This window comes from Festucalex cinctus, chromosome 4 (genome assembly GCF_051991245.1).
Source record: "Festucalex cinctus isolate MCC-2025b chromosome 4, RoL_Fcin_1.0, whole genome shotgun sequence".
In the NCBI taxonomy this organism is placed as follows: Eukaryota; Metazoa; Chordata; class Actinopteri; order Syngnathiformes; family Syngnathidae; genus Festucalex; species Festucalex cinctus.
This window is the reverse complement of record NC_135414.1, coordinates 29,587,717-29,598,188: the sequence shown is the minus strand read 5'-3', so window position 1 is coordinate 29,598,188 and position 10,472 is coordinate 29,587,717. Positions and strand designations below refer to the sequence as shown.

The 10,472-nt window shown below is 42.7% G+C and overlaps 1 long non-coding RNA gene across 1 annotated transcript; it reads right to left on the bottom strand.

The window, feature by feature from the left end:
- Window positions 1–5,075: 5,075 nt before the first annotated feature.
- LOC144018056 (uncharacterized) lies at window positions 5,076–10,046 on the bottom strand. The gene is made up of 4 exons (XR_013283327.1): window positions 9,874–10,046; window positions 9,661–9,712; window positions 7,944–7,984; window positions 5,076–5,138 (listed from the first exon to the last, which is right to left on the bottom strand). It is a non-coding gene; the product is annotated as an uncharacterized LOC144018056 (long non-coding RNA).
- Window positions 10,047–10,472: the final 426 nt, after the last annotated feature.

Here is a 10,472-nt window from a genome sequence, read left to right as displayed (position 1 = left end):
AGTCATGCTCCAAAAATGGATTTTTATGATTGCGTTTATCTCATGGTGCTTATTTAGCTCCCCCACACCTTTAGTTTGGGCTGTGTGCTTTCAAAAGAACATTACGTCGCTCCGCTGACAGACGGGAGCTTCCCCCTCACCCTCCCGAGCCCACGCAACTACTATTCTTGTGCCTTAGTTTGCCTGTAAATGTGCCTTAAAGGGGGATAAAAAGGCCATAACTGACACTAAATAAAGGAATAAAACAATGGGCTCCATCTTTGGGGTTGGTCTCGTGCGCTAACGAAAGCCATTTTGTGCTGGGAAACCTGACTTTGGTGCCTCATTTGGGAACGTTATAACTTGTCTTGTTACGTCAAATCAACAAATTGACCCATTTTAAAACAGGAGAAAAATGTTTTTAAAAATGCAAAAGAAAATGTTTGTATTTTTAATTAAAAGATGCAAGTCTAACCCTTTCCGTGGGAAAATCCTCAAAATGATACTTTAAAGTGTCACATTGAGATGCAGGTAAGTTCAAATGATCAACAGTTTAATCTGTTTAAAAATTGTTTGACAGCTCAAAATTAAAAACAAGGGAATGACATCCGACGCAAGATCGAGTCCAGTCCAGGCTCCGGCCTTCCTGGGTGGAGTTTGCATGTTCTCCCCGTGCCCGCGTGGGTCTTCTCCGGGTACTCGGGTCTCCTCCCACATTCCAAAGACATGCATGGCAGGTTCAGGGGGCGCTCCAAATTGTCCCTAGGTGTGCTTGTGAGTGTGGATGGATGGTTGTTCGTCTCTGTGTGCCCTGCGATTGGCTGGCGACTAGTCCAGGGTGTACCCCGCCTATTGCCTGAAGCAAGCTGGGATAGGCTCCAGCAACACCCGCGACCCTTGTGATGAATAAGCGGATAAGAAAATGGATGGATGGATGGATGGATGGATGGATGGACAGACGGACGGATGGACGGCTGGATGGATGGATGGACGGATGGACGGCTGGATGGATGGATGGACAGACGGACGGATGGACGGCTGGATGGATGGATGGACGGATGGACGGCTGGATGGATGGATGGACGGATGGCTGGCTGGATGGATGGATGGATAGATGGATGGATGGACGGACGGATGGATATGGATGGATGGATGGATGATGGATGGACAGACGGACGGCTGGATGGATGGACGGATGGCTGGATGGATGGATGGATGGACGGCTGGATGGATGGATGGACAGACGGACGGATGGACGGCTGGATGGATGGACGGACGGATGGATGGATGGATGGAGTCACATACAAGCCCTCATTTTTGTACCCGGATGGATGGATGGATGGATGGATGGATGGATGGATGGATGGATGGACAGAGAGACGGATGGACGGCTGGATGGATGGATGGACGGCTGGATGGATGGATGGACGGATGGACGGATGGCTGGATGGATGGATGGATAGATGGATGGACGGACGGATGGATATGGATGGATGGATGGATGATGGATGGACAGACGGACGGCTGGATGGATGGACGGATGGCTGGATGGATGGATGGACGGCTGGATGGATGGATGGACAGACGGACGGATAGACGACTGGATGGATGGACGGACGGATGGATGGATGGATGGATGGATGGATGGATGGATGGAGTCACATACAAGCCCTCATTTTTGTACCCGGATGGATGGATGGATGGATGGATGGATGGATGGACAGAGAGACGGATGGACGGCTGGATGGATGGACGGACAGGTGGACAGATGGATGGATGGATGGACGGCTGGATGGATGATGGATGGACGGACGGACAGACGGATGGATGGATGGATGGACGGACGGAAGAATGGAGTCACATCCAAGCCCTCATTTTTGTCCCTTTCGTGTCTCACGCACACACTCCGTCACAACACCGAAATCAACCTTTTGCTCAGCTGTTCCCATGAATCTGTCTTTGATAATATGATGACAAATATCTCCATGACTCATCCTGGCACTAATTCATGGACATTGTTTGTTTGGCGCGTCCACGCAACGATCATTTATTTATTTATCATTTCTTCCTTCTCCAAACTTGTTCTGACAAAGTTGGAAGCTTGTCCAAAATGTCTTTTATTCGAAAAGCACTCACGTGAGGACTTCACTCGATGCGTCCGAGCACTCATTTTACCCCACACAATAAGCTTAGATTCGCAAAGTAAATGAAATAAAAAGGTCTGCACAGTTTTTTTTTTTTTTCCCTCATCGTGAGTAACTAGGCCATTGTCTGTGGGAGGACACGCTGCTGTTGAATTGCACCGGCGTCATTTGTCAGAGCACGAACGCACGCACGCACACACAATATTGCATTCATCTTCATCTTAAAGGGGTAACGGCAGAGGTGGAATGAATACATCACCATCCTGCTGCATTAAAGCCAAAGAAAGCTTTCAGCGAGCGCACAAAAGAAGCCCGGCACGATAGATCACCTGCTGAACTCACGAGTTGTCGCACGCACACGCAAACAAACAAAAAAACAAACAAACAAACACGCAGGCCGACGAATCGATCAATAGAACGTTCGCAGCTCCTAATACTGATTGCGCACTTAAATGAATGTGAGCCAAGAGTCATTATTATCTCTCAACCTCGTTCAAGTTTTTTTTTTATATTTTTTTTTTACGGGCCCTCAGTTGTATGAATATTCGGGCTAAAGCCGCCAAAATTAGCCACATGTTTACGAGCCCGGCCTGGCAAATTGAACGAATGACTCCACGGCCCAAAGAGAGCACGTTTTTAAATACACCTCAAGTGAAAGCAGACTGCAAGATGGACGGCGGTCAAAAAGGACTCAAGATCAAATTGAACGTGCGCAGTTGACATGCGATGTTGCAAAACGCTTTTAATTAGTGCCACAGGAAATCGATGTTTGGCCCCCCCCCAACGCTTGTCACGGACAAATGAGAGGCCCCTTGTGGGACGTGTGCTAAAGTACATTGGAGCAAAATTTGTTTCAGGGGCACAATTCAAAACATTTTCTCTCACTGGAACTTTTTGGAGATAGAAATAATCTGAATTCAACTTAAAAAACCAAAACCGTTTTCAACATCCTGAAGCCATCGCTTACGATGGATGGATGTCAAAAAAATATAAGCCAATATTAGCAAGTAAATGCCTCAATATGAAGTGTTATTTTGGGTCGTTTATGTGCACTGAGGTTGATGTTACCTCTACGATTTCAACTTAACTGGATGTATAATTATAATATCAGCCAGGGCCGTAATGTGACTCATTTTCAGCACCGGAGTTTGAGGGCTCAGACCAAGCCCACTTTAGTTTACGTTTTAATGAGCATACACAAATTTACAGTTAATGTATCAATGTAAAATAGATGAGCATTCCCTCCGATATTCATATTGCATTTGATCAAAAAGCTAATTTACCAGTGGCGAGCGGTGACTTTTTGTAGTGGACATGCAGAAGACTCACATATAAAAAAATATATATATATATATATATATATATATATATATATATATATATATATATATATATATATATATATATGTATATATAAAATTTGGGGGGTATTTTTACTATTAATTTCAATATTAAATATTATTTTATACTACTGTGTAGGTATAAAATTAAAGCAGAAATATTCCGGACTGATGCAGGTTGATACGCACACACTGTAATGTAACCAGTTCCGTGGTGTATGAAATGACAGAATCACAATTTGTCAGTTCGTTGGAATTTACAGTATTTGGAACTGGCTCGTGCCCATGATGTCAAACTCAACCCGGAGAAGGGAAGAGATGACATCGCAGCAAGACCAAAACAGTACAACTTCGGTTTTGTATTTTAGAGGACACTGACAGAAATATTTTCAATGATTTTATTTTGAAGAGGTCGGGCCAGCGCCGCCTAATAGCTTACTATGACGGATCACCACTGTAATTTACAGTTGAATGCTCTTGCAAGAGCATGATCAGTGTGTATTTAAACAAGTACGTGAACATAAAATTAGCACACAAAAAAAAAGACAAAAGGAACCAATAAGCAAATGTAGATTCAATGGGATGAGACATTTTACACTTGTGAGCGATTTTGAATCCACGGCCCGAAATAATGGAATTGTCCCGCCCCTCGCTTGCAGCCCAAAACCTAATGTCCATCAATCTATATATATATATTTAGCACTGCTAATCTTTGATCCCCAAATGTTTACCTCAGGCTAAATGTTGAACAAAATAGATAGATAGGGCTGAAAACGAGGGTGAAAGGTGTGCTGCAATGACACAGGACACGTCCTTCCAAAGTAACTGCTTTCAACAGGACTGTAATAAATGGAGGGAATAAAAAAAAAAAAACCCCAGCTAATTTAAGTCTGCGTACCAACAGCAATGCCAGTGACATTTTGGCTACGGCGTTCGTTAAAAGCCACTGTTACAGCCTGTCAGCACTCTGCGCTGTGATCCCGCGCGAGATGCGGCGATTAAACGTGAATTAAAAGTGAAGCCATGAAATTGCCAGTCGTCCTCCTCTTAAAGTTCAAATCTGGAGCTCTTAGCGGGGAGTCGGTGACACAACTGCTGATCCAGCTCTTGGGGACGAGGGCTTGAGAGACTTAGATGTTCATTTCTCAACCCCCCCCCGCCCCCCACTCACTTTTTTTTTTTTTTTTTTTTGTCATCTATGCGTTTCTCAGAAGGGAATTGGCAGATTATTTGGTCAACCTCGATCGGTTCCACCACAGCTTTGTGATGGCGGAAGGGACAAACCGCCTGACGGAGGGGAAAAAAAAATAAAAAATGAATCCGTGTCTCTGAGCATGACAGCGAGCTACTGTGATGTCCAACGTGACCGCTTAAGCCCAAAACGCTGCTTCGATGACAAGCAGTGGAAAAATACACCACATTGATTTTCTTTCGACTGGCACGGGTTCCGACTGAACAACAGCGAACAAGTTCCATGCTTTGAAACCCTCATTTTGAACATTAAACCAGGCTTGAAACCTGAATTTGAAACCCTAATCCAGCCTTGTAACCTGAATTTTAAGCACTAAGCCATCCATCCATACATTTTCGTGACTGCTTATTCCTCACAAGGGTCGCGGGAGGTGCTGGAGCCTATCTCAGCTGGCTTTGGGCAGTAGGCGGGGTACACGCTGGACTGGTTGCCAGCCAATCGCATCATTACACCATGGACATGGAAAAAAAAAAAAAGGACAAATTCGAGGCTGGTCGGATTTTCTCAAATCAAAGATTGACAAATGATTTCTGTTTCAATTTACAGATATTGCAACATTGTCATGGTCTACTCCAGTCTGCTTTTCAAGACAAAATGACAAATAGAGACGTTAAAGTGTCTTTTTTTTTTGTTCAAACAATTATTAATTTTATTAAGTGCCTTTTTCAACCCCCTCTTTTGTTGTAATTTTGAATAAACTTCACATTATGTTTTTTTTTTTTGTTGCATGGAAAAAAATGTGACTCCCGCATGTTTAATCTTAAATATATATATATATATATATATATATATATATATATATATATATATATATATATATATATATATATATATATATATATATATATATATATATATATATATATATATATATATATATATATATATATATATATATATATATATATATATATATATATATATATGGCGGCACGGTAGTCTAGTGGTTAGCACGTCCGCTTCCCAGGTCTGAGGTCTCCGGTTCGAGTCCAGGCTCGGACCTTCCTGGGTGGAGTTTGCATGTTCTCCCCGTGCCCGCGTGGGTCTTCTCCGGGTACTCCGGTCTCCTCCCACATTCCAAAGACATGCATGGCAGGTTAATTGGGTGCTCCGAATTGTCCCTAGGTGTGCGTGTGAGTGTGGATGGTTGTTCGTCTCTGTGTGCCCTACGATTGGTTGGCAACCAGTCCAGGGTGTCCCCCGCCTACTGCCCAGAGCCAGCTGAGATAGGCGCCAGCACCCCCCGCGACCCTTGTGAGGAATAAGCGGTCAAGAAAATGGATGGATGGATGGATATATATATATATATATATGTAAGTAAATTTATGCTATGTTAATTTCTCAACACTCTTTTTAAATTACTTGTTTTCTTTGGGACACCAAAAGATTTTAAATTCGACCAATTATTAAATTTTAGACCAATTATTTAATCATCTGGACTCCAGTATTCGTATTATTATTATTTTTTTGTGCATGGGAAAAAATGTGACCTTGCATGTTTAATCTTAAAAAAATTATATATATTTTTAAATATATGTTAATTTCTCAAACCCTCTTGTTAAGTTACTTGTTTTCTTTTGGGACACCAAAAGATTTTAAATTTGACCTGCTGCATGTTTAACCCTTCAAATAAATTAGCCATTTCTTCCAGCCAACCTTTAGCCACTTGTGTCACGATCTTATTTACATAAAAAAAAAATAGAAAGTTTTTTTTAAATGCCACATTTTCTTTGGTTTGAAATTATTATTAATTATTTTCATTGCAAAATATTAACATGGATTTGTTTGAGCCGCAGCATAAAAGGAGGGTTAAGAAAGTTTCCCTGCAACAAAGTTCATTAATTTCTCAACCCCCAACCGATGGAACACTGCTAAATCCCAGAAATAGTTTTTATCCGAATGCGTCGCAACTTTCAACTCTTGACTCTAAGGCGCCTGAGCCTTCCCCGAGCACAGCGAGCGTTCCGGGCCCTACAAGACGCCGTCCTAAGAAGTCCCGCGGGATTAGCCAGATTATTGAATCACGGCTTTAGATAATAACATCGGTTACAGTTTACTTTTGAGAGCGGATGCAGGAAAAAAAAAAAAAAAAAAAAAGGTGGGGGCTGGGGGGCAATATGGCGGCCTGGTAACGATGGCGACGCTAGCGACTGCTGACCACATTTAAGCAACTGTCACACGTGATGAGCGTGTGACACTGAGGCCCGCAGGGGCCCCTTGCGATGATGGATCGCCCCCCCCCGCGATAATGCCACGTTGCTGGTGACCGGTCATGCTATCGGGGAAACACCTGCCGCTCGTCTCAAATAAACAAACGGTGAAGATGGCGACTCGGAGAACTGAGATTATTGAAGGAGCACTTTTATCCAGTTTTATACTCGAATAAATTGTGTTTTACAATTCTCGGTCTGTGTTTCCGAAGGGGTCGCCATTATAGAGTGACGTCACTTGTAGTCCGTCCGTGAAGTCAGCCCCCCCCCTCCGCAATTGGAATTTCCAACTTCAAGGGGGCGTTCCCGTACACACTTCCTGGTTTGAACTCGAAAAAGTTCCGACCATCCTCGGATGCAGCATAAATGCACATTAACGAAACTTAATTAAATGTCACCGACTGTCCGAAAACAGCAATCGTCACCAAAATTGATGTTTCTACTTATGTGCACATCAAAATAAATGAGCGCTCCAAAATTCCCAATTTTAGTGTTTTCTTGTCCATGGAGGTGCTCACGAAAGACGATTATGTCAATGTATGAGGAAAATATTAATATACACAAAATAAATCATCTTCACAACACAAAAATCCATCCATCTTCTTGACCGCTTATTCCACACAATGGTCGTGAGGGGTGCTGGAGCCTATCTCAGCTGGCTCTGGGAAGTAGGCGGGGTACACTCTGGACCGGTTGCCAGCCAATCGCAGGGCACACCGAGACAAACAACCATCCACACTTACAAGCACACCTCAGACAATTCATAGCGCCCAATTAACCTGCCATGCATGTCTTTGGAATGTGGGAGGAGACCGGAGTACCCGGAGAAGACCCACGCGGGCACAGGGAGAACATGCAAACTCCACCCAGGAAGGCCGGAGCCTGGACTCGAACCCGAGTCCTCAGAACTGGGAGGCGGATGTGCTAACCACTCGTCCACCGTGCCGCCCCAACACAAAAATCTATGATAAAATTAATTACACAAAAAAAAAAAAAAATCATTTATAGAGATCTGCACCTCAAGTAGAGGAGCACAAACATCATGGTGGGCGGGCGTCTCTGAGAAAAAAACAAATAGATGTGCCGTGATTGATAATCAGTTGCATTACAGTACATGCACAGTATACGTTTGACGCTGCACATCCCCCCCTCGTTTATATTTGCGTAGTTAATAAGATGAAAGCATTTCTGTGCCAGCCGCCGCTAAGGATGAATGGGCCAGGTTATTGGTGTAAGCATCTCGATATTAGCAGCCAGTGTGAGGCTAAAAAGACACCGTTGGCGTCCGTGCGTCGTCCATTAAGGATATTGTTGCGTCTTGCGGCGTCTAATAACATCCCCTGCAGAGAATCGCCTGACGTCGGGGCCCTTCCATTGTTGGTTGGAGTGGGGGGGGGGGTTTGATGTCACGGATCCGTTAAGCCATTTGGACTTTGCCGTGATGGATATTGGCAAACAGCTTGCCTCTGTGAGTAAGGATAACCTTCCATTTGATCAATCTTGCACCCCCGTCTCTAAGACTATACCGCCCAATAAATCAATAGCCACCGAGCCGCTTTTCCTCTACTTTCATGATCTCTTTTTAACCCTTAAATGTCCTCACACTTTAAAAAAAAATTTTTTTATTCCACTTTAACTCATTTACTCCTAATAACGTATAAATACGTTTTTTAAATGTTCTAAGTGTCCCAAAGACGTATTTATACGTTTTGCTTTGCAAGACAAAATGACAAATAAAGACAAAGTGTCTTTTTTTTGTGTTTTTTTTGTTTAAACATTTATTAATTTTGTATTACAAGTGCCTTGTCCCACAAAAACAGCATGCGGGCTACAACTGCCTTTTCCCCTTCTTCTTCATTTCTAATTGAAATAAAATCGATTTTTGGATATTAATATCGATTCGATTCGATTAACTCATTTACCCCCAATAACATATAAACTTTTTTTTTTATGTTCTAAGTGTCCCAAAGACGTATTTATACGTTTTTTTGTTTGTTTTTTATGCTAGAGCATACAGAAGGCTTTGATGCAGCCTCTCAACTGCAAAGAACGGTTGCAGAAATGGTAGTTATTACACAAACGGCCAGCAGGTGGCAGCAGAGCAAAAGAGATCAAACAGGGTCATCTAGAAAAAAAGCTCAATTACTTACAATTTTAAATAGATTTGTGAAAACTGATTAAACTTAGCTCTCTTCTAATGCTAATTGCTGCAAAACGGAAACAGATAGAAACATCCTTTTTTTTTCCCTGATGAAAGAAGAGACTTTAATCTTTCTTTTGATAGGTTCCATGCTTTTATAGGAATAGAACACAATATTCTGTGGGCCTTGCAAAATCCAGTAAAACAGCCGGGAGCGAACGGGATTGCGCAATGTGAAAATGGCGGCGAGTGAATGAGTTTTAAACAAGTACTTTAGCTTGAAATATACAAGGCTAAATGTTCTGTTGTAGTTCCTGGGATGATGGCCCTTTAAATTGAAGAAGTATGTTTACATAATCAACTGTTTTACTGAAGAGGAAGAAAAAACAACAAACAGGCTCTGGGATAAATGCGATGTGTCTTAATGCAAGCACTTCACTCGCCATTTGTTCGAGAGAACCTTCACCTTGAATAACACAAACTAGGAAGTAAACCGCAAAGTTTGGAACGCGAGCACCGTAACTATCGTCCAATAGAAACAATCACATGGAGAAATAATCCACAAAGCTCAAAGACACGACAGCAATGTAATCACTCCGACTTCCAAATTCAATCCAAACAGGAAAACAGTCAACAGAAACAGGAATCTATAACGTAGGAAAAGAAGAGAGAAATTTGAGACTGACAAAAAATAAATAAATAAATACACGACGACCTGTAAAGTTGACGCAAACAATGTCAACGCGTGTCAATGACTTGCATGAAAGCAGCTTCAACAAGCTGTTAAGTGAGCGTGATGATATTTCACCGTATTAAGTCATCCGTTACATCATCAGGGGCGAAGTAGAAGCCATTAACCAAAAAGAAGACAGACGGAGCGTCATCAGCATGCTTCAAAATCAATGTGTGTACTTTGAAGAACGACAGGGAGAAAAAAGAAAAAAAAACAGTTTGCGAGCGCTGTCAGATCATGCGCAAGTCGCGACTGTTGGGACAGGATGTGCCAAGGCAGATTCCAGATTTCATTGGGGGCCCCCACTCGTGTCAACATGCTTAGATATTGTGGCTATACTGTACATTGACACCTCATTCCACGTTCCAGATGTCAACGCATCCGCCATATTGGATGTGGCAGGTCCGTCCAGTGAGCTAATGCGGTTTGCAACCTTTCTTCAAAGTGCCTAATGACTCTCATTCATTCACCCACACGACACAGGCGGGGAAAATTAGCCGCTGCCACCAGTTTCACCGACTGACACGTCAAGCATAAGATGATGCATGGAAAAATTCTCAAGGATCCATGCGCAGTTGAACAGCAAGTCTGGCATATTGGTCTCGAACTTTGACAAGCTCTCCAATCGGAAGCAGATATCCTACACACTTTTTCTGTCTTTTTTTTTTGCCTAC